General features: G+C 38.4%; 1 long non-coding RNA gene across 5 annotated transcripts in view; it reads right to left on the bottom strand.

Annotated features, from left to right (window-relative positions):
• LOC111091832 overlaps positions 1–19,171 on the bottom strand; it is a 131,469-nt gene extending 112,298 nt beyond the window's left edge. For all 5 annotated transcript variants that reach the window (XR_005376307.1, XR_005376306.1, XR_005376305.1 and 2 more), the window contains exons 1-2: positions 19,050–19,171; positions 3,297–3,472 (exon numbers count right to left, since the gene is read on the bottom strand). This is a non-coding gene — a long non-coding RNA (uncharacterized LOC111091832). The remainder of the gene's footprint in view (positions 1–3,296; positions 3,473–19,049) is intronic.
• Positions 19,172–21,022: the final 1,851 nt, after the last annotated feature.

Below are 21,022 nucleotides of genomic sequence, written 5' to 3'. Positions count from 1 at the left end.
GGATTAACTTTTTGAAAAAGGAGAAATCGCCAACAATTACCACAGATATAAAGGTGTGAATAAGATTGTGCCAGTAAAACAAGTTGGTTATTTGATTATTTGGCTCAGAAATAGCCAATATATTACTCTACACCTCACTGCTGGTGAAACACAATTTATCAATACATTCTCCATCCTTGAACCCTATTGAGATACAAACACAATCTTTCTCAACGAAACATTACAGGCACAATGGTCACTCCATGCCTAAAACAAAAATTCCATTTTGAGATAATTTAATATAAAAATATTTTAATAGAGATTGATAGCGTTTGCTTGCATTTAATAAAAGCTCTCATTAAAATTAGTACCCATAATAAGGTATGAATTGGATAGTATACCTAATACTGTTTACTTTTTGTGGAAATTGAGGAACACCAAAAATTAAATGACCCCAAAGCACTGAATGATTTAAGGATTAAATTTTCATCTGTCATTTCACTATTGACCAACATATATTACTTCTGTTATGACAACAGCTATTTTCATGAATTATTTTCTCTTTTTTCATGCAGGGCAATGGACACTAATCATCACATTATTGTGTTATATATGATGGTAATCTCAATCTCAAAGTCCAAGAGAAAATATATATATATTCCACTGTGTAAGAGAAAGCAGATAGATGTTTTCTAGGTAATGGGGCTTGCCAAAGTTAAGAGCAAATGAAATAATGAGTAATTTTAAGTCAATTGAAAATAAAAGATAAAAACTTCCCAATTCATCCTTTTATTCCATCTGCCATTTTCACGCTTTATTACATTAAATGTTCCATTCTCAGCCATTTTTACTTACTAAAAATTATCCATATTCTTCTATATTAACCTAAGAACTCCTGGCATATGCACTAGTGCTTACCTAGTAGGGTAAAAATTTACCTTAAATTTTGTTTGTAGGATGTTCCTCTGCTTTCCCATTCACATATGACACCCATTTGTTATGCTGATAAATACTCTGAGCCTTCCGTGCTGTGGGTACTACTTCCCTGCCTTGAGGTTATAATCCAAAGTAACCTAGCTGTTTTGTATCCATGTTCCTTTCATGTCTGTCACTCCATAAATATTCCAACATCAGAGTATCATAACAAGTTAAAATATGATTAAAATACTTTTTATTGTATTGTTGATGAACTACTTATAAACCATTGTGACTAGTCCCAGTCATGACAATAACTGGTGAAAGGAAAAAAAGAAAAAAGAAAAAGGATGGTTTTCTTAGACTTAAAGCTTTTGCTATTAGCTATGGTCACATGCCGGTCACAATGGGTATTTCCCTGAGAGTAACAGGAAGATAAATGAGAGAAAACTATAGCCCATGGTGAGGATTTTTTTTTTAATTTTATTCATTTATTCATGTGAGACACAGAGAGGGGGAGAGAGAGAGAGGCAGAGACACAAACAGAGGGAGAAGCAGGCTCCACGCAGGGAGCCCGACATGGGACTCCATCCCAGGTCTCCAGGATCAGGCCCTGGGCTGAAGGCGGCGCTAAACTGCTGAGCCACCCAGGCTGCCCAGTGGTAAGGATTTTTTAACACCTACAGAAATACACTTGTCTTTCTATCTATCTTCTGGGATTTATAGGTAGGGGAAATAAGAGCCCGACTGTATAAAGGTTCTTCACCTCAACTTCTTGATTTATTATCCAGAAACCAATAACATTCTTAATCAAAATTGTGTTAGAATATAATTTTTCATATTAATATAACCATTGGAGGGCAATTCTCTAATTTCAGTTAAACTTAAATATAAGGAAAATAACTGATAATAATAATAGTATTAAGTACAAACAGGTAATAAACCAAGCTCTATGCCAAGTGATTTCCATAAATTATTTCACTAATACTCATTACCATGTTACTTATCAAGAAAGTGAGAATTACATGTATGAAATAATTTTTTCAAGAAGACACCAAGAAGTTAAAGAGGCCAACTGTGCATCAAGTTCACCACCATGAGTCCTCACATAAAGAAAAGCCCTAATAGACCTCAAATCCTGTGCCTTTATAGAGAAAACAAATCAGATTACTTTCCCTAACTTGCTAAATTCAATTAAGTGTCTCTACACTGGGACAAGAATTTGCAGAAAAAAACTACTCCCCCATTCTACTAATATGCTGTATCTTTTATATACAAGCATATTAATAAACTTCAACTGATACAAGGTTCTTAGAGTGTGGATCATGGTAATCTCAGGACCTATTAGTAAACAATCTTGTGTTTTTTATTCACTGCTTTAGAAATAATAATAGCTATGTGTCAAACACTGCACTAAGAGCTTTACATATATTTACATATATTTTCATATTCAGTTCTCAGAACAAACCACAAAAGGTAAGTTTCACTATCCCCATTTGGAGATAAGGAAATTTATGTTCTGTGAAGTTAAATAACTTGTCCAAGATCTTACAGTTGATATGTACCAACTCAGGATTTTAACCAAATCATGTCTGTGAAAGTCTTCAATCTTAATAACCACTGTATAACATTTCCTTTTCTAACTGCTTTGAAGCAAATTATTGTTATTCTGACAAACATATATCTATGTCAAATTATGTACCATATTCTCTACACACCAATAGTCACATGCATAAATATAATTAATAATATAGATTATTATAGAAACTTAGGTCCTTTTAAAAGCAAAACTTATACTGTATTGACAGTCCCTGCAGTTCCTAGATTAGCACGGACTCTATAAATATCAAATCACAACAACAGATCATTTAAAACAGTGAGTATCATGCAGCTAAAAACCAAAACAATAGAGTTCACTTTAATGTTGTTATATGCAAACATGCTTTCTCTAGTGTGGTTTTGATCCACACATGTTGCTCTACAAACAGAAGGACAGATGCTGCAAGATAATTCACCTTTATAGGTAGATTTAATTTACATCATGTTGGAGTGAAAATGTCTGACAGAGCTCTTTAATTTTTCTGCTATAGAAGAATATTATAATAATCACAAAAAAATCCTGTCTTTAAATGACAGGGCTTTGCATAGTCTAATCTAGAATACCTGCAGTGGGTGGGAGTGCAATGACCTGTTTTATAATATTATAGTGATGTGTGATGCAGGTTCAAAAAAAAAAAAAGACTTTACATGTGAGGTTCCCCAGTCAGTAAAGACAAAGCTTGTTTCAGGTATAAAAACACTTGGTCTCTGTGTCAAGAGAAAGAACTCCACATTGCTTTGAAGCACCCCTGGCAGTTGATAATGGAGAGCTGTTGGCAATGATTATGGAGGCAGATGCTTACCTGTTCTCCTACAGTGTACAATCTTGGCTTGATGACAAGGTGAGGAGAAGGAGAAGCTGTCACAGAATGGGGGCAACTGGCAGCTGGAACCCTAGCGGGGAAGGGTAAACTGGTCACCCAGGGCTGCTTGCTTGACTGTAGCAGATCTCATCAATCATGCCAACATATGCAGCTGCCTGAAAATAAACAGGCTTCTCAGACAGGAGACAAAATGAGGCAAATTAAAAGACCAATAATTTAAACAAATCTGTTTCCAGTTTCACAGCAAAGATGGATGGATGAATTCTGCTGATAGACCCAGATTTCTGGTTAATTGATAAAAGTCACTGATACATACTAATGCAGTAAGTTTAAACATGCGATTCTGAAACGCAATCCTTTCATAAATTCCTCAAAAGCACTTTTTTTAAAATATAGGTATGACCTTTTTAAAAAATCTATTGATCATTATCTTCTGCCTAATTTTTCTAAAATTATTACTGAAAGAAACACTGCAGCTCTAAGAACCTTACTGAAGCATACGTCTTCTTGTTCTATCCAAAGCCCTGAATAAAACCAGTAGGACTTTAACAGTGACTGCATAATTATGCTCCTAGTGTAAGATAATCCTTTTTATTTTCATTTCATTTTCCTTTATCTTATTAGTCTATTACCTATCTTGAAAAACATCAATTACTTCCTCATTACACCCTCTCATTTACTTCTTTTATTCTAAGCAAGTTAACATTATTTTTACTCTTTCTTACATATGTATATACATTATCTATTTTCTGAACATTCTTTTCAAATTCCTCATAGTCCTGCAGCAACCTTCTATTTCACATCAAGAAAACAAATTACTTGCAGTCCTTCCTTTTCTGGCTCCTCACAGACCTCTACTGGGAACTCTTGACTAATAACTGTAGATTCCCTAAGGTTAAATGATGATGAACTCCACCATTAGATACTTAGTAGTTTTTACTCCCTGTTATCACATTTCTTCCTTGAGTCTATCCTTTATCCATCTGATTTAGATTAAAAGGACCAAAGAGCTCATGTCCTTTTCAGTGATGTGTTCTGCATTTATATGCTTATGATTGCTACCCAGTGCCCTACAGAGAGCACTGAGGGGTCTGATGAGACAATATCACAAGGTGGTGATTTTCTTTTTCAAATCTGACAGTAGTGCAGAAATTAGAGAAAGACAAAACTAGCCTGAGGTCAATGTAATTCTCTCGTCTCTCAGGCTCATCTCCTTACACAGGTGGTGCTACAGCTGCTGTTGTGTCTGCAGGGGAATAACAGTCGCTGGCAGCCCCATACACAGCTGGCAGCCGAATGCAGGAACATGAGAATCAGGTTCGACATTGCTAAATGGGAAGCATCCACCTTGCCTTCCAAATGTCTGCTTTTCTTTAATCCACACTACAAGACGGGTTGTTGTTGTTGTTCTTGTTTCTATCAGGGCTGAGAGTTCAAATTTCTCCTCTCCTGGTAGATTGCTTAGTTATCTGCCTTGGCAGCTGTCTCCACCTGAGACATCTCTCAGAAATAAATTAGCTCAATATTTCTAACAATCACTTTAAGCTAGTAGTTCTTTTTAACTTCTCTTTAGAATTTGTAATAATGTGGGATATCCCATAACAACATACCCCCAAAGAAAATAAGTTCGATTTTAGCACAGTGGTGTTTTGCAGTAGCAATTACTGTAAACAAACAAAAAACTATGGAAAACATGGCATTTGGGAAGAGAAAATAGAAACTATGAATTCAGTAACTAAAGCACTAACAATGACATTTTATATATCCACAGTAATATTCAGACATCTGGGTACCTAATTTTATTTTATTTATAGTTTTGGGTATCTTCCTACTGCATATACATCACAGATTCTTTACTGCTTACTTTGGATTTCATTTCTGTCAGATGGTTACTATAGTCATTTTAGTATCCCTAGGACTAATTTCCATAACTGTACTGACAGCCATGACTCTTTTCAGCCCTCTAAATCGGTGCTAGTGATAACCTGGGTTCCACAAATCTGTGCTTTATCACAATTTTCCTTTGACTTCAAAGAGTGTCCATGGTACATGTACACTCTAAGCTTCATTAGCTCTGATGGCCATGCCATATGTTTACCAAAAAAAAAAAAAAAAAAACAGGATCATATACAGGACAGTCCAAGCACAGGTTAAAATAGTCACAACTGCCTTGCACATCACCTCACATCTCAACACACTTCTACATAAGCATGTCTGCCACATTTTCTGTGACATATAAGAGCATCATGAATTGGGTCTAAGCTACTGTGCATGAAGTCCCATTATAATTAATTAGTGTTGTTATAGCAACACCTTTTATTATATTGCTTGTCACCCACAGGAGGCAGTGGCATGGGGTAAACTGTCTGAAAAATAATTTTATCAATCTCATCCTCAACCACTCTCATGTACTATCTTTTTTCCCTTTTTATTTTTTTTAAGATTTTATTTATTTATTCATTCATGAGAGACACACACACAGAGAGAGAGAGAGGCAGAGACACAGGCAGAGGGAGAAGCAGGCTTCACACAGGGAGCCCGATGTGGCACTTGATCCCAGGACCCCAGGACCACGCCCCAGGCTGAAGGCAGGTGCTAAACTGCTGAGCCACCCAGGGATCTCCTCCCTTTTTATTTTAATATTGTTTGCCCTCAACTTGAATCTCTCTCTCTCTCTCTCTCTCTCTTTTTTTTTTTTTTTTTTTTTTTTTTTCCAGAAACTACCTAAGCACAGGATCAGGTCTTTTTTTTTTTTTTTTTTTTTTTTTTTTTTTTTAAGATTTATTTATTTATTCATGAGAGACACACAGAGAGAGGCAGAGACATAGACAAAGGGAGAGGCAGGCTCCCTCAGGGAGCTGAATGTGGGACCTGATCCCATGACCAGGATCATGCCCTGAGCCAAAGGCAGATGCTCAATCGCTGAGCCACCCAGGCATCCCAGGATCAGGTCTTAATATCATTTTGCCTGCAGTGAATATTGAGAAGCTAGCATTAGTTTCCTGTCATGCAAAACACAGTATTTATTTTAGTTAAAATTATTATTTTTTTATTTAGCATGATTGCCTACAACATGGAAACAGCATGCCACATTTGAATACTAGTAATCACTTCCCTGCATCTACAGTATACCATCACAGGAAAAAAAAATGTATTTTTTTCTTACAACAAAATCTATGAGGCCAGCTATGCTTGTTAGCATATTTATTTAAAAAAAAATCTGACTGGGAAAGGAATTTACAGTCCATTTAGTACAGCCCCTCCAATTTATAGGTTCAGAGAGAGGGAAAAGAAATATCCAGAGGTCTCATGAGTAGTTAACCAGAACTGGGACATGAACCAAGGTCTCCATGTTCCCTAATTGGTATACTTTATACCAAATGACAAGCTGCCTCCTGTTACACAATTGTAACACACACAGCATCGTTATTGAAGATATAAAGTAAATTTAAGGAAAGCTGTGTGCAAAGGCTAGCTTCAATGCATGACAGTCTTGATTTGTTGGTGGTAGAAAGGCCACGCTAGTGAGTCAATGCACCAGATTCTGTTTATATACCAACTTAGGATTAATTTCAAATAAAACTGAGTATGAGAAAAAAGAAAGTCTGAATAGGCAGGAAAATTTCAGCATTGGGAGAGTATGGCTGTAGGTGAAGAGTAGAAATTTGGGGATTTCAGGAGTATAGTGCAACTGCAGCAAAAGGTAACAAGTAGGTGCTAGCTGAAGCTCCAAGGAAGCTGGGAAGATGCACCACACTGATTTAGTCAAGAGTCAACAGAACCAACACAATCCTGGAAAGTGGGATTTAGAAAGGCAAGCAATAAAAGCAAAACCGCAACAATTGTCCTTGCAATATTAGCACGGGATAAAATGTCAGAGCTCTATACAGGGCTGACAGAACCAGCTACATAATTTTGCGGGCTCAATGCAAAACGAAAATATGAGCTCCTTGTTAAGAATTTCAAGATGGCAACAGTAGAGCATTAAACCAAATGCGGGGTCCTTCTAACCGTAGGGAGGTTTGGAATCTGAAATATGCATTTTTTTTTAAATATGCATTTTATACAAGTTCTTGAAGCTAGAATTCTGGAGACGACTGGTTTTGCCAACTGGATGTATTCATAATTGATTAAAATGGCAGAAGTAGGCCAAGGTTTTTGGCCATGGCTACTAGGAAGCTATTTGATGTAAATTCTTTTTTTTTTTTTTTTAAGATTTTATTTATTTATTTATTTATGAGAGACACAGAGAGAGAGGCAGAAACACAGGCAGAGGGAGAGGCAGGCTCCATGGAGGGAGTCCGATGTGGGACTCCATCCCGTGACTCCGGGATCAGGCCCTGAGCCAAAAGCACTCAACCGATGAGCCACCCAGGTGTCCCTGATGTAAGTTCTTTGAATCAAAGGTATGGGTCTCCTACCTCCAGCTTCCTTGATATTGAGAGGCAAATGTTACAGTGAAGCTTCTGCTTCAATCATAACCCAAGAGGTTGCCTTAGGGTATTAGCTCCCCCAGCAGATTATTGTTGAATTAATACTAGGAGTTATTCAAGGAGATTCAGACTAGAACTTGCTGCCTTAACCTTCCTATTTTATGAGCATCTAATTCCCTGTATAGATCTTGTCCTCTTTAAAATATCTAATATGGTTTCTGTTTTCCACTGAACCTTATCTGATTCAATGAAATTCACTCAATTCTAAAGGTGGAAGTTAAGAATCCAGAGCAGTAATTTTGTAACAGATATTCTGGTAAGCTTTTCTAATGCACAAGTGACATGACTTCAACTTACATCCAAAGAAAGGTACTTGTGGTCAATGAAAGATGGTCAGAGAAATTTTAAAAAGAAGTACACTGATCTATCATTCATGAATAGTGTCTTAAATTTCCTAGGGCTGTAGTAATACACTACCACAAACTCAGTAGCTTAAAACAACAGAAATGTATTCTCTTACAGTTCTGGAGGGCAGAAGTCGGCCCAAAGTGTCACTAGGGTTGGTTCCTTCTGGAGGTTCTGGACAATCTATTCCATGCCTCTCTCCTAGTATCGAATGGCTATTGTCAATCATTGGCATTCCTTCATTTGTAGATGCACTATTCCATTTGCTTCCTTCATTTTCACATGAACTTCTGCTCTGTATCTGTCTTCTTTTTTTTTTCCTTTTAAAATCTTATTTATTTCAGAGAGAAAGCATGAATGGGGGCCGGAGTGAGGTGGAGGGTGTTGGTGAGCAGAGGGAGAGGGACAAGCAGACTCCTGGCTGAGCAGGAAGGGCAATGCAGGGCTGGAACCCAGGACCCAGGGATCATGACCTGAACCAAAGGCAGATGCTTAACTGACGAAGCCAGCCAGGTTCCCTTCATTTTCTGTCTCGCAAAAGGACACTCATCATTTTATTCAGGGACCACTCAAATTCAGCATGATTTCTTCTTAAGGTCCTTACCTTAATTATACCTGTAAAGACTCTTATGGCAAGTAAGGTCACATTCTAAGCTCCTGGATTGACATGTATGTTGAAGGGACATCACTCAACTTGTGAAGGTAATGAAAAAATTAAGCTTATTAAATTTAGTTTGTTTTTTTGGTTCTTACAGTTTCCTTTGTAATAGAAAATAATGTATAGTTAATACATGAAAATTGGCCTTTTGAAAAGAAGACTTAAACAAAAGGGATTTAGAAAAGGGCAAGTCCAGGTTTAAAAAGGACTGGTTCTTGAAATAGAAAAACACAATGTTTTTAAGTTACAAAATTATCAAGATTTTCAATTTTCACGATAGAAAACCAGCAATCTTTTCACTGTTTATCTTCAAATATCAGTACTGCAAAAAGTCAGGAATAACACTGTTTTGCTAGGGTTCAATAACTTGTGGAAAATGCTCAAGATTTCAATAATTTTTAACCAGAATTAGAGGTAATAAGAATCCCCCCTTCACACACTTGCACACTCATCTTTGGCATGTTTATGCAATGATAAGAGGACATTAATGTTTCAAAAACTTACTGATTTTCAACATTTAGTTTTATTCTAAATGTTAAAAAGTCATTTAAAAAAATCTTGGGGTGCCTGGGTGGCTCAGGTTGTGATCACAGAGTCCTGAGATCAAGCCCCACATCAGGCTCTCTGCTCAGCAAGGAGTCTACCTCTAACTCTCCCTCTGTGCGCTCTCTCTCTCAAATAAATAAATACAATATTTTAAAAATAAAAATGTTTTTTGTGTGCAATATTTTATTTTTACTGCATTCTTTTGAGACAGAGACAAAATTCCCCAACAGTGGTCAAAATTTGAAATAATTAGAGCTTATTTTCAGTTGTGAGGAAAAATAAGTATGGTAATGAAGGGAAGACCCTAGGGATCACAGTGAGAGAATGCGTAGTAAGACTTAACTCTTGACAATCCTAAAATCTAGAGCAAACAAATTGATCTTGCCATGCCTTTCTTTTCTTATTTGACAAAGCAAAATTATAGAATCATCTTTTAAGAGATGTAAAAGTCTATTATTTGAAATTATGTGGGATGCCTGGGTGGCTCAGTGGTTAAGCATTTGCCTTCCGCTCAGGGTGTGATCTCAGAGTCCCAGGATGGAGTCCACATCAGCTCCCTGCAGGGAGCCTGCTTCTCCCTCTGCCTGTGTCTCTGCCTCTTTCTCTGTGTCTCTCATGAATAAATTTTAAAAATCTTAAAAAAAAGAAACTATGTAAATTGAAGTGATTCATAAGTACTTGTGAAACATAAAAATACCCCAACCGACTGTAATTGATTATATTACTATTCTTATGTCGACAAACACGCTTTCAGGACTAAATAATCAGTAATCATAGTTTATTTTCCAAATCAAATATGTAAAAATAATCTAAGCCTGAGGCAGAGCAGGAGCAGGAGATGAAGTGTATCAAGTCAGGGACAGGGCCTTATCTGAAGCCTACTTAGCAAGCCTCTTCACAAGCTTTTACTCAAGTATAGCTTTCTCTTCTGTCTCTAACAACCAGTCCCACAGTGTTCTCAAAATACCTGGTACAGGGCAGCTCGGGTGGCTCAGCAGTTTAGCACCGCCTTTGGCCCAGAGCCTGATCCTGGGGACCTGGGATCGAGTCCCACGTCAGGCTCCCTGCATGGACCCTGATTCTCCCTCTGCCTGTCTCTCTCTCTCTCTCATGAATAAATGAATAAAATCTTTAAAAAAAAAAAAAAAAAGAAAAGAAAAGAAAAACCACCTGGTACATGTCTTTCTTGAAGCCTATTTACATGTTTTGCCAATCGAGCACTCTCTTCTAGACTGTGAATAAGTTGCAAGTAGGAATACTACTTTATCTGTCCATGCATCTTTCATTCTTTCTTCCCCTTCTCTTCCCTTCCTTTCTCTCCTATCTTTCATTGGGTATACTCAGTACCTAATACAATGCTTAGCTCTAGGGCAGTTCTAAAACTTTGATGTCTGTAAGAATCATCTGGATGCGATTTTAACAAGAACAGAATGCTGGGCCCATTCTCAGAGTTTCCCATTCAACAGGTCTAGAGTTGCATACCCATGGTTTTATCAGTTCTAATAAGTTTCCAGCTGATAATGATGCTGCCTTTACAGAAACTACATCTAGAGAACACAGCTCTAACATTTAGAAAATGATCAATGATCAATAAGTATTTGCTAAATAAAAATTAGAATCCTATACAAGAGTGTCTGTCACTGCAATTTCTTCCATTGCTCATGAAGGTTTTGATCAGTTTGATGGTCAACTCCAATAACTGCTCTTAATAATTTATTGTGATAGGACATTGAATTAAATACTCTGTCCTCTCTGTGGACTTCACAGAACCTAGTAAGATAATATCACACATAAGTTAGAGAAACAGATTTAGGTACAGGATTGATGGTGATTTATAAAATTATCCTCAAAAAATATGAATTTCTTGAAAAATAGCAACAAAAGATAATAAATTTAAACTTACAGTTTCCACACAATTGCTTTCACTAATGTGTTTTTAAATTGTTCGCCTATGAAACTTGAATATCAGGCTGGCAACACCTGCTCTAAGTCTGTTGATTCTTGTTTACTAAGCAAAACTCTTGATCTCTGCCTTTTGAACAGCTCATTCAGTAAGCAGAGAAGGGAAATGTGAATTTTATTAGAGCAGGGCTAATATATTCACTGCTAACAAAGCCAAGAAAATAAATCACATTTCAAATTCTTCATTCAGAAGCCAGTTGCTAAATATTCATTTCCATGATTTTTAAATCTTATACATTTACATATGAATACTAAAACTGGCCATTGATAATTATGTGTAACCTGACCCAATGATTGAAGTCATGGTATTCAATAAGCATAGAATATCATATGAAATCCAAAATTCAAATTCCCATCATGAATTTCATTACAATTATTAATTCATTCTAAAGACTTCAGAAAAAAAAATTTTTGGAATTTCTAAAGGAATTTTCATGAAAAATAATGAACTCACCTTTTTTCACTGTTTTTCTTTTTAAAGAACATCTTTTTATTTATTTATGATAGTCACACACAGAGAGAGAGAGAGAGAGAGGCAGAGGCAGAGACACAGGCAGAGGGAGAAGCAGGCTCCATGCACCGGGAGCCCGACGTTGGACTTGATCCCAAGTCCCCAGGATCGCGCCCTGGGCCAAAGGCAGGCGCCAAACCGCTGCGCCACCCAGGGATCCCCACTGTTTTTCTTTTAATTTGTTTTCTCTAAACCCAAATAGCTCTAAATGAGCTATCCATTGGTTCTTACTTACTCTCTGAGAATAGCTAATTTTTGTCATTAAAACTGGTTTACTATGGTTCTCAAATTATACTGCATCAGAATCACCTGGAAGACTTGTTTAAACACAGCACTAGGCCCCAGTACCAGATTCTAATTAAAAAGGTCTGGGATCATCCCCCCAGAAAATTTGCATTCTAATGAGTTCCCCACATGATGCTGACTATGCTGGTATAGGGGCTCTGCTTTGAGAAACATTCACTGGTTAAGTATAAATGAGGGCACTTCTTATTTTCTCATCTTTGTACAAATCTACCTTTAAAACAGGATGAAACACAACATAAAATATAATTTGCTCCTTTCCAATTATTTGTAAGTTAATAATTGATGCCAAACTACAATTTTTCATTGAAATTACAAGTGTGAGTTTCAAATTTATTAGTCATGATCCCATATGTGTTCATCTCTGATGAAGGGGAAAAAGTATCTACAAAAATAACCCCATATTCTAATAATAGTATTGACAAATGCTAATGTATTTATATAAACATAGGTTACTTTTAGATTTGACTGAATGGATAAGTCTACATTTAAAAAAACTTTTAAATTATATTTTTAATCCATCTAATGTCAGGTTAGCCATAAAAAGGAGAATAAACTTTAAAAATAACACTAATTAAAATACACTATTCAAAATTATATGGCACATTTTATAACAAATATTTTATTGCTCAATCCCATTTAAGTTTACTACCATCTTAAGAGTTCCACCACTGTGTATAGATTATGGAATTCCTCACACAGAAATATTTTAAATACAAACTAGAAGTTGTAACCTTAGGGGTAGCCAAAGAAAGAGAATGTGAATTGAATCCTCAACAAATTGGCTAGAATGATTCAGAGAATCAGTCCTAGAGATATGGAAAGAACATAGTTATAGGGAGGCATTTATTAGTCCTGGAGAGCCAAAGGGGAATTGGTTTTAAAATCAAGGAAAATTTTCAATACTAAAAATGGTCCCAAAACCAAAGTTTTACAGTATAAGAAAATATGCCTATTTGTGGTTCCCGCTTTTTTTTTTTTTTTTTTTAATCTCTACAATCAGTATTGGCCTTAAAAATTGGGCCTGAGTTAGATCTTCAAGGTAAAAGCTAAATGAATCCAACTGTTACAAGATGGGGACTTCAAGGTCTGAAAACCAACTGGAACCTATACAGCAGTATTTTAATGTTTTTTAACTATTTACTCTTTCACTATTAGACAATTTCTAGAACTAATTTTTTGAGTCAAGAAGCCTAAGATCAAGATTTTTCTAAGCAAAAAAGGGAAACTGTGAAAATAAATGTAAGACAAAACATTTGTGCTATTTCAGAGAAATTACCTTTGACTTTCTGGCTTACAAAGGAAGAAATAGATAAAATTATAAGAAAAATAGTTTAGAGCACCTTGTGCAAATACTGGCAACCTACTATTATTCATGTTGGATTTTGAGATACCACTCAAGAGTGAAAAGATAGTTCCCATTATCTCACGGGACTACTGGAGAAATAATATCAAAATCTAAATAAAGTATTTTTTCTATTTAAACAATGACTGTTTAATAGTACAGATAGGAAAGTTTTAAGTACCTATATTATAAAATGATTCTGGCTATTAATACACACATTTATGGACAAGTTATGTATAGTTAACTAGAAAATTCTCTAAGAGAACACCTGATTTTTTTTTCCCTTGCTTTTTACTAACTTACTACTTAAACCTACTTCAAATTACTTAAACAATTTCTGAATCTCAGTTTCTTCATCTTTAAACACAGACACATTCAAGGCTATTTGAGTTCTTAAAGCATTTGGTCTTTTTTAGTATATTAGTTACTAATAAATAATCCATCAACTAATGTAGATACTACTTTCTATAACGTAAAACATGTTCGGAAATGCTGAGTTCAAACCTAACATGAATAACACCAGAAGTGAAGCAGAAGAATTTCAGCTTAATTTCTCATCTGCAGAAGAATCAATAATCTAAAGCTCTGAGAGGCCAGCTACAGAAAGACAGCATGAGAGCACAGCAGAGTCTGCATGAGTCCTAATAAAAAGGAGTTTAAAGCAAAAGGGAGTTAGGAGCTGAGTGGGTAAACAGGGGTAGTGACTAGCAGAGGCGGCAGTTTGAAAGAGAGGGAAAAACAGATCAATCAAAAGTTAGCTTAACAATCAGGGAGCAACTATGGTAAAGGAGGTTCTGACGGAGTTCAAAGACATTCAAGTAGTTTATGTCCTTGACATTTTTAAGATCTCATGTATGAGGCAGCTTACTTACAGGAAGATACAAAGAAACAAAAGCAGGAAGGTAGAAAAGGGGCTCAAAAGAACCATTCCTATAGAAAAAGAGCATGCAAAATGTTTATTTTTGTTTGTTTAATACAAGACAACTGAGAAGGGAGAAAACAGCAAGATCATGTCCATTCTGGAGAGCAAAACTGAAGATGAATCTACTTTTAATATCAATAACTTGAGAAGAAACTGTGGGAGGAAAAAAAATGGCAAAGGTGTTTGCATTTGGATGCGGACTATTCTTTGGGACAAGCCTGTGAATAGTTCCTCCATATTATTCCATTTGTTAAACCTCTCAAGAGTGATTTCCTTCCTGGAGAACATATTGCTAATTAGTGTAAGATCAATGATTTCCTTCATCAGAACAATTTGTATTCACAGTTTAGATTTCTTGGTGTGCAACCATGTGCTTTGATGAAAAAATGTTTCCTACGGTCCCATGCTTTGGAGAAGTTTGTGCTTATGGAATGAGCACAATGTATATACCAGTTCATTCTGCTCCTGTTTGTGTAGGAAAATACCTTCCTAATTAAATACGAATATTAAAAATTAATATTAAGTAATGGTTTCTTATAAAATGAATCTATAGAAGACTGAAGTGTCATTTACTCCTCTAAGAGGGTTTTAAATGATTATCAGTGGACATACATATATATAGAGCTCCCTAGCCAATGAGGGGAACAATAATTTTACTCATCTATGGAAACACCTCATAATACATAACACTTGGAAGCTAAAGTGGCACAACTGCATGGAAGAAGTATCCATCCTTTTTTCAATTCAACAGATGTTTACCAACATCTTAAGATTAATAATACATATTTGTTAAAGCAACAGGTAGGTACTATAAGAGGGGAAAAAGGGGATGAATAAATTATAGCTGATAACTTTTAGCATTGGCAGTTTTGCTAAGTATAAGCTGCCGACATGACGACCAGGTAGAAAAGTCCAAAAATATAAATGGAAACTGAGAGTTAAAATTCAGTATAACTGAAGCACTGACATATATGACTGCTTCCAGTTTCTTTGTTTTAAATTAGATTTAGAGAATTTCTTTTTAAAAAAATGATAGTAAATGAAAGGACAAACATTTAAGAGAATTAGTCACTCTTTCTTCAACGATCAAAATATTTTATTGATGGTGGTTTGATATGATATTTGGGCAGCAAAATACAACTAGAATATAATTAGAATATAACTGCCAAAGTTTTTAATATCCATCCCCCCACCAAATGTGTGTGTATGCGTGTGATGTGGGTTTTAAACTTTATTTTACAGGCAATGGAGAATTACAAAAACGTCTTCAGCACTTAGCATCAAGATGACTATTTATACAAGGAAGTTAAAGTAGTGATTCTCAAAATGTGGTTCCTGGACAGGCAATATCAGCATCACCAAGGAACTTTTCAGAAATGCCTATTCTTAGGCATTGTTACTAACTTACTGAATCAGAACCCTAAAGGTGGAGCCCAGCACTCACACAATTCTGATGCTCACTCAAGTCTGAAAGTCATGGGATTAATCAAAAAAGAGGAGTTGAGGATAATTTTAAATTGAACTGTTTGAGAAGATACAGATTTTATTAATTTTACATAGAAGAGTGGATGCTGTGTAGCTCAGTGGTTGAGCATCTGCCTTTGGCTCAGGTCATTATCCCAGGGTTTTGGAATCAAGTCCCACATCAGGCTCCCCGTAGGGAGCCTGCTTCTCCTTCTGTATGTGTTTCTGTCTCTCTCTCTGTGTCTATCATGAATAAATAAAATCTTTTAAGAAAAAAATTTGACATAGAAGATATGGTAGACAGATCAAGTTTGGGGAAGAAAAATTAAAAACTTAGTATTATACACTGTTTAGTTTTAGGTAATAGCAGAATATCCACCTGGAGATGGCCAGGAGCAGGTTGGAAAAGAGAATTTGGAAGTCAAGATAGGGTCAAATTTTAAAATTTAGGAGTCTACACATATATTTAGAGGTGAATAGCTACTCATCAGTTTGTATAAATTAGATACAGAATATTATTTTAAAAACCAGGAAAGCTAAGTGGAGACTAAGGAATATCTATATATCATGGCTTGGCAGAGGAGGTAAATCTAATAGAAAGAATTTTTCACTCTAAGTCCCTTTATCAGATTTAAAAATGGCTTAGCTACGCAAAGTCTGCATGGACAAGATATGTGTGAATCAAAGTTAAAATGATCAATTTTGTGCTGTATTTTAAAAATTACTTTGCATTTTTTGCACAATATAAATCGGAAGGAGCAATAAGTATTGGCCTAAGGTTTCTAAACATGATTTAACAATATGAAATCACACAAAGATATGGCTTTTCCTAAAGCTGATTTCATTTTTTAAAATTTTTGATAAACAGTAAGATATAGTCTCTTCAAAAACAGATAAAATTATTATACGCAAAAATAGAGGGGATCCATGGGTGGCGCAGCGGTTTGGTGCCTGCCTTTGGCCCAGGGCGCGATCCTGGAGACCCAGGATCGAATCCCACGTCGGGCTCCCGGTGCATGGAGCCTGCTTCTCCCTCTGCCGGTGTCTCTGCCTCTCTCTCTCTCTCTCTCTGTGACTATCATAAATAAATTAAAAAATTTAAAAAAAAAAGAATCAAAAATAGATGTAACAGGATAAAAAAAAATGACTACTCTTAGGTAACTACTCCTATATTAGAGAAGAAAAGGAAAATCAGAATTAAAACATTTGTGTATAGCTAAAGCCCAAGTAGGGGACTCTGATAAATAGGATTTCAAATAGATTAATTTATTGCACCTGGCAGTGATGAAAACATTAGATGTGTCGGAAGAAATCTCTCCACTATATATCAAAAGCCATAGAAACATAACAATTCAAACACAGCTAGCTACTTAGATAGCTGCTTTTCCAGAATAATGAAAGCATTTAAAGTAAAAAACATAAAATAATGTAAGTCAAAATAATTTGCAGTGAAAATTGGCTACAAACTTAACAAAGGCAGATAGAATGGAAGCATTCTACAAGACCTGCTGGAATTAACAGATCTCTGATTTTTTTCTTCATGATTCAGAAATACAGTCAACGCAGAATTTCTTAAGCTTTTAAAATAATTTTGTTTTGTTAATTTTGCTGTCACTTTAGATCAAATTTCCCTGATGTCCATTTTGCCTTGCTTCTCAACATTTTTCTTGTCCAAAGTGAGAATATTCATAAGGTCAAATACGCCACAGAAAACTAGAATGACTGATCCACAAAACAGTAAAACCTTGAATCTGAACACAGTCTTAAGGATCATCAAGTTCAGGCATATCAGTTTAAAAGAGGCTAGAGAGGGCAGCCCCGGTGATAGCGGTTTAGCGCTGCCTGCAGCCTGGGGTGTGATCCTGGGGTCCTAGGATCAGTCCCATGTTGGGCTCCCTGGATGAAGCCTGCTTCTCCCTCTGCCTGTATCTCTGCCTCTATGTGGCTCTTATGAATAAATAAATAAAATCTTTAAAAAAAAGTATCTCTCCCTCGAAACAAAACAAAAAAGGAAGAAATGTTGCATACCATCTAAAACAGTTTTGAAAGTATATAGCGGAAATATATTCTGACCTATCAAGTTGTTCAATAATCTATAAAAACGGACAAAAATTTATCTGATATTGTTTCTTCATTTGATATTCAATTTTGAAGTGCAGGAATCCCATCAGTTTAAACAACAGTAAATACAAAATCGCTAAGTCAAAAACACAGTCAAGAAATGGGAAAAAATGTTTCAGCTCAGTGCATCACGAAGTAATTCATCAAATGGGGCATAACTGGAAAAAAAAAAAAAAGATCAAAGTAATAATAACAACAACGTGTTCCACTTCAAGGATGGTGAGTAGGTCTATTTTCTACTACTCCTCTTACTAAGTACAACTACAAACAACAGTGATTATACTAAAACAAAACAACTTCTGGAAAAAAATAAAGCAGACCAGCAGAGCAGCTACGTGACCGTGGGCTTTGCAGGATTTGGTTCTGTCTCCTGCACACACCGCTGGGAGCTGAAGAAGCCAGCAACCCAGAAGCGACAACCCAGGACAGACAGACACACAGCAACAGAGAGAGGCCTGCGCTCGCTCTCTCTCTCTCTCCCCCTCTCTCTCTAGGTGAAAAAACAAGGGGCAGCCTAACAAAGTAGAAAACTAAACACATAAAAAAAAAAAAATCCTGAAAAGCATCCAGCGATAGTCATCACCTCACTTATAGGAGGGAAAAACCATTAGAAAGAGGGAGACGGAGCAGCCCGGGTGGCTCAGGCGGTTCGGCGCCGCCTGTGACCCAGGGCGTGACCTTGGTGACCCCGGATCGAGTCCCGCGTCGGGCTCCCTCATGGAGCCTGCTTCTCCCTCTGCCTGTGTCCCTCTGCCTCTCTCTGTGTCTCAAATAAATAAATGAAATCAAGAAAGAAAGAAAAGAAAAGAAAGAAAAGAAAGAAAAGAAAAGAAAAGAAAAGAAAAGAAAAGAAAAGAAAAGAAAAAGAAATAAAGAAATGCGGTGTCTATTATTCATAACAAACAACAGAGGTCAAGGAAGTGGCCCAAGAATTTTCAAGCGTGCAAAGAAAACATCAAGCCAGAATCCTACACCCGGTGAAAATATCCCTCAAGATGCTTGAGGAGCAGAAGCATAGCTTTCAAATGACTAGGCACAATTTTATCTCAAAAACAGCACTACCTGGGTCACTGGTGGCGTTAATTTCCTCCTATAGAGCGCGACGACCCCTTATTGGGCCTGAGCTGCGGCCGCAGGCACGTGACACGGCCCCACCCCGGGCGGCTTCCCAGGGACCACTCGGGGCATGCGCAGTGTGGAGCTCGGGGGAGGCCAGGCGGCTCCTCACGTCACTGCCGTGCCAGTGGCTCCCGCGAAGGTGCCCGGCCAATCCTCATCGGTTTACGGCAGCCAGGGGTGGGCGGAAGAGCGGAGGCAGAGTCGGGCTTCCGGTAGAGGGCGCCACGCCCACGCGCCCCCATTGGTCCTGCGTGTCCCCGCCCTTCCCATCGTCCCACGGCCCCGCTGCATGTCGGGAGGATGTGCAGCCCCGCAGGAGGACCCGGGCCTCGGGTAGCTGCTCCTGTCGCCCCTGCTGATGCCCGGACCCAGGAACTGTCCTCAGCCCCCCGGCGTTCAGCACTCGCGCTGTACCTGCCCTTGGCACCCCCGCAGGCCTTGCGTGAGCCAGCTTCTGTTCACGGGCTGGGTCCCACCGGAATGGAGGGGAGCGGGCCTTCCGCCGCCGCAGCTCCCCGGCCTGGGGCCGGAGTTCCGGACTGCAAGGAGCGGCTGTGGGCAGCCCGCACCCCCGCTGGCTGCGGAAGAGCTCCTGGGAACGTCGGGGAAGTGAGGGAACACGTCTGCGCCAGCCTCGGTGGCACTCGGCGTTCCGGGCCGTGGCGAGGAAGAGCCTCCGCGCAATCCCCGTGGATGTCCCTGTGCCCGGCAGCTTCCTGCCACCACCCCAACGCTGCATGCCGGGCCCAGCCCGCCCCCGCACCAGCCTCCTCCGTGTGCAGGTGCCCTTGTGACCCCTGGAAAAGCAGAGAAAGCAGGTGCACGTGCACGCACACACACACACACCCCAGCCCCCTGACATCGTATCTGCAAACAGGGCTGGGGGGTGGAATGACCCAGAGTATTCATTTACTGTGTGTCCTCCATTAGATTGTAAGTTTCACATTTGGTCTTGTGCGTGTGGTCTGTATCACCAAAGCCTGGCGTCGGACCTGTCCCGTGCTAGAAGCTCGGTGAACAACAGCTGAATGAGAACCTATTTAGCCACATGCCTTTGTCTCCACAGAACTTCTTCCACTTTTTTTTTTTTTAAAGATTGATTGATTGATTGATGATAGTCACAGAGAGAGAGAGGCAGAGACAAAGGCAGAGGGAGAAGCAGGCTCCATGCAGGGAGCCCGACTCGGACCCGATTCCAGGACTCCAGGATCGCGCCCTGGGCCAAAGGCAGGTGCCAAATCGCTGAGCCACCCAGGGATTCCCCCTTCTTCCACTTTTAAACCACAGGCCTAAAACACAGGTATCTTTATTGCCACTGGGACTGACACTTTGAACTCCCTGCCATCCAAGAGAGCTGCCCAAGAGGGTTTGTTGTGCCCAAGATTGCAAATCTGAGAAACCACCGAGGAGCCTACACCGATGCAAACACACGACGGTTTATTTACAAGCTGGAGCTTGGGTCCAAGTATACCCGACACAGCATAGCAGGGACTTGGGACCCCGAGGTGGGTTTCAGCTTAGTTTTAAGGGCTGGTCTAGGGGACCTCCAGAAGGGCTGGAGGAATTCCTCAAGTTCTGTTTACATTCTGATAGGGGGCTTTCAAGGGCATTGAGCTCTGTTCTCATTCTAATATGAGGCTTCCTGCCCTTGGCTTGGGCTCTGTTCTTATTTTAATATGGGGCTTCCTGTCCCTGGCTTGGGCTCTGTTCTTATTCTAATATGGGGCTTTCTAGGACCCATGCAGACCCCATGCAGGGAGGCCAACGCAGGACCCTTCCCGGGACCCCAGGATCAGGCAGGTGCCAAACCGCTGAGCCACCCAGGAATCCCTGAGCCGATGACCTTTGGATGGGGACGGAATAAATCAGTTTCACAAGCAATGAAACATGGGTGCTCTCAGACTTCTCCTGTCTTT

The sequence above is a fragment of the Canis lupus genome, chromosome 22 (genome assembly GCF_011100685.1).
Source record: "Canis lupus familiaris isolate Mischka breed German Shepherd chromosome 22, alternate assembly UU_Cfam_GSD_1.0, whole genome shotgun sequence".
Taxonomy (NCBI): Eukaryota; Metazoa; Chordata; class Mammalia; order Carnivora; family Canidae; genus Canis; species Canis lupus.
The sequence above is the reverse complement of the archived record's forward strand: the minus strand, read 5'-3'. Positions and strand labels throughout refer to the sequence as shown.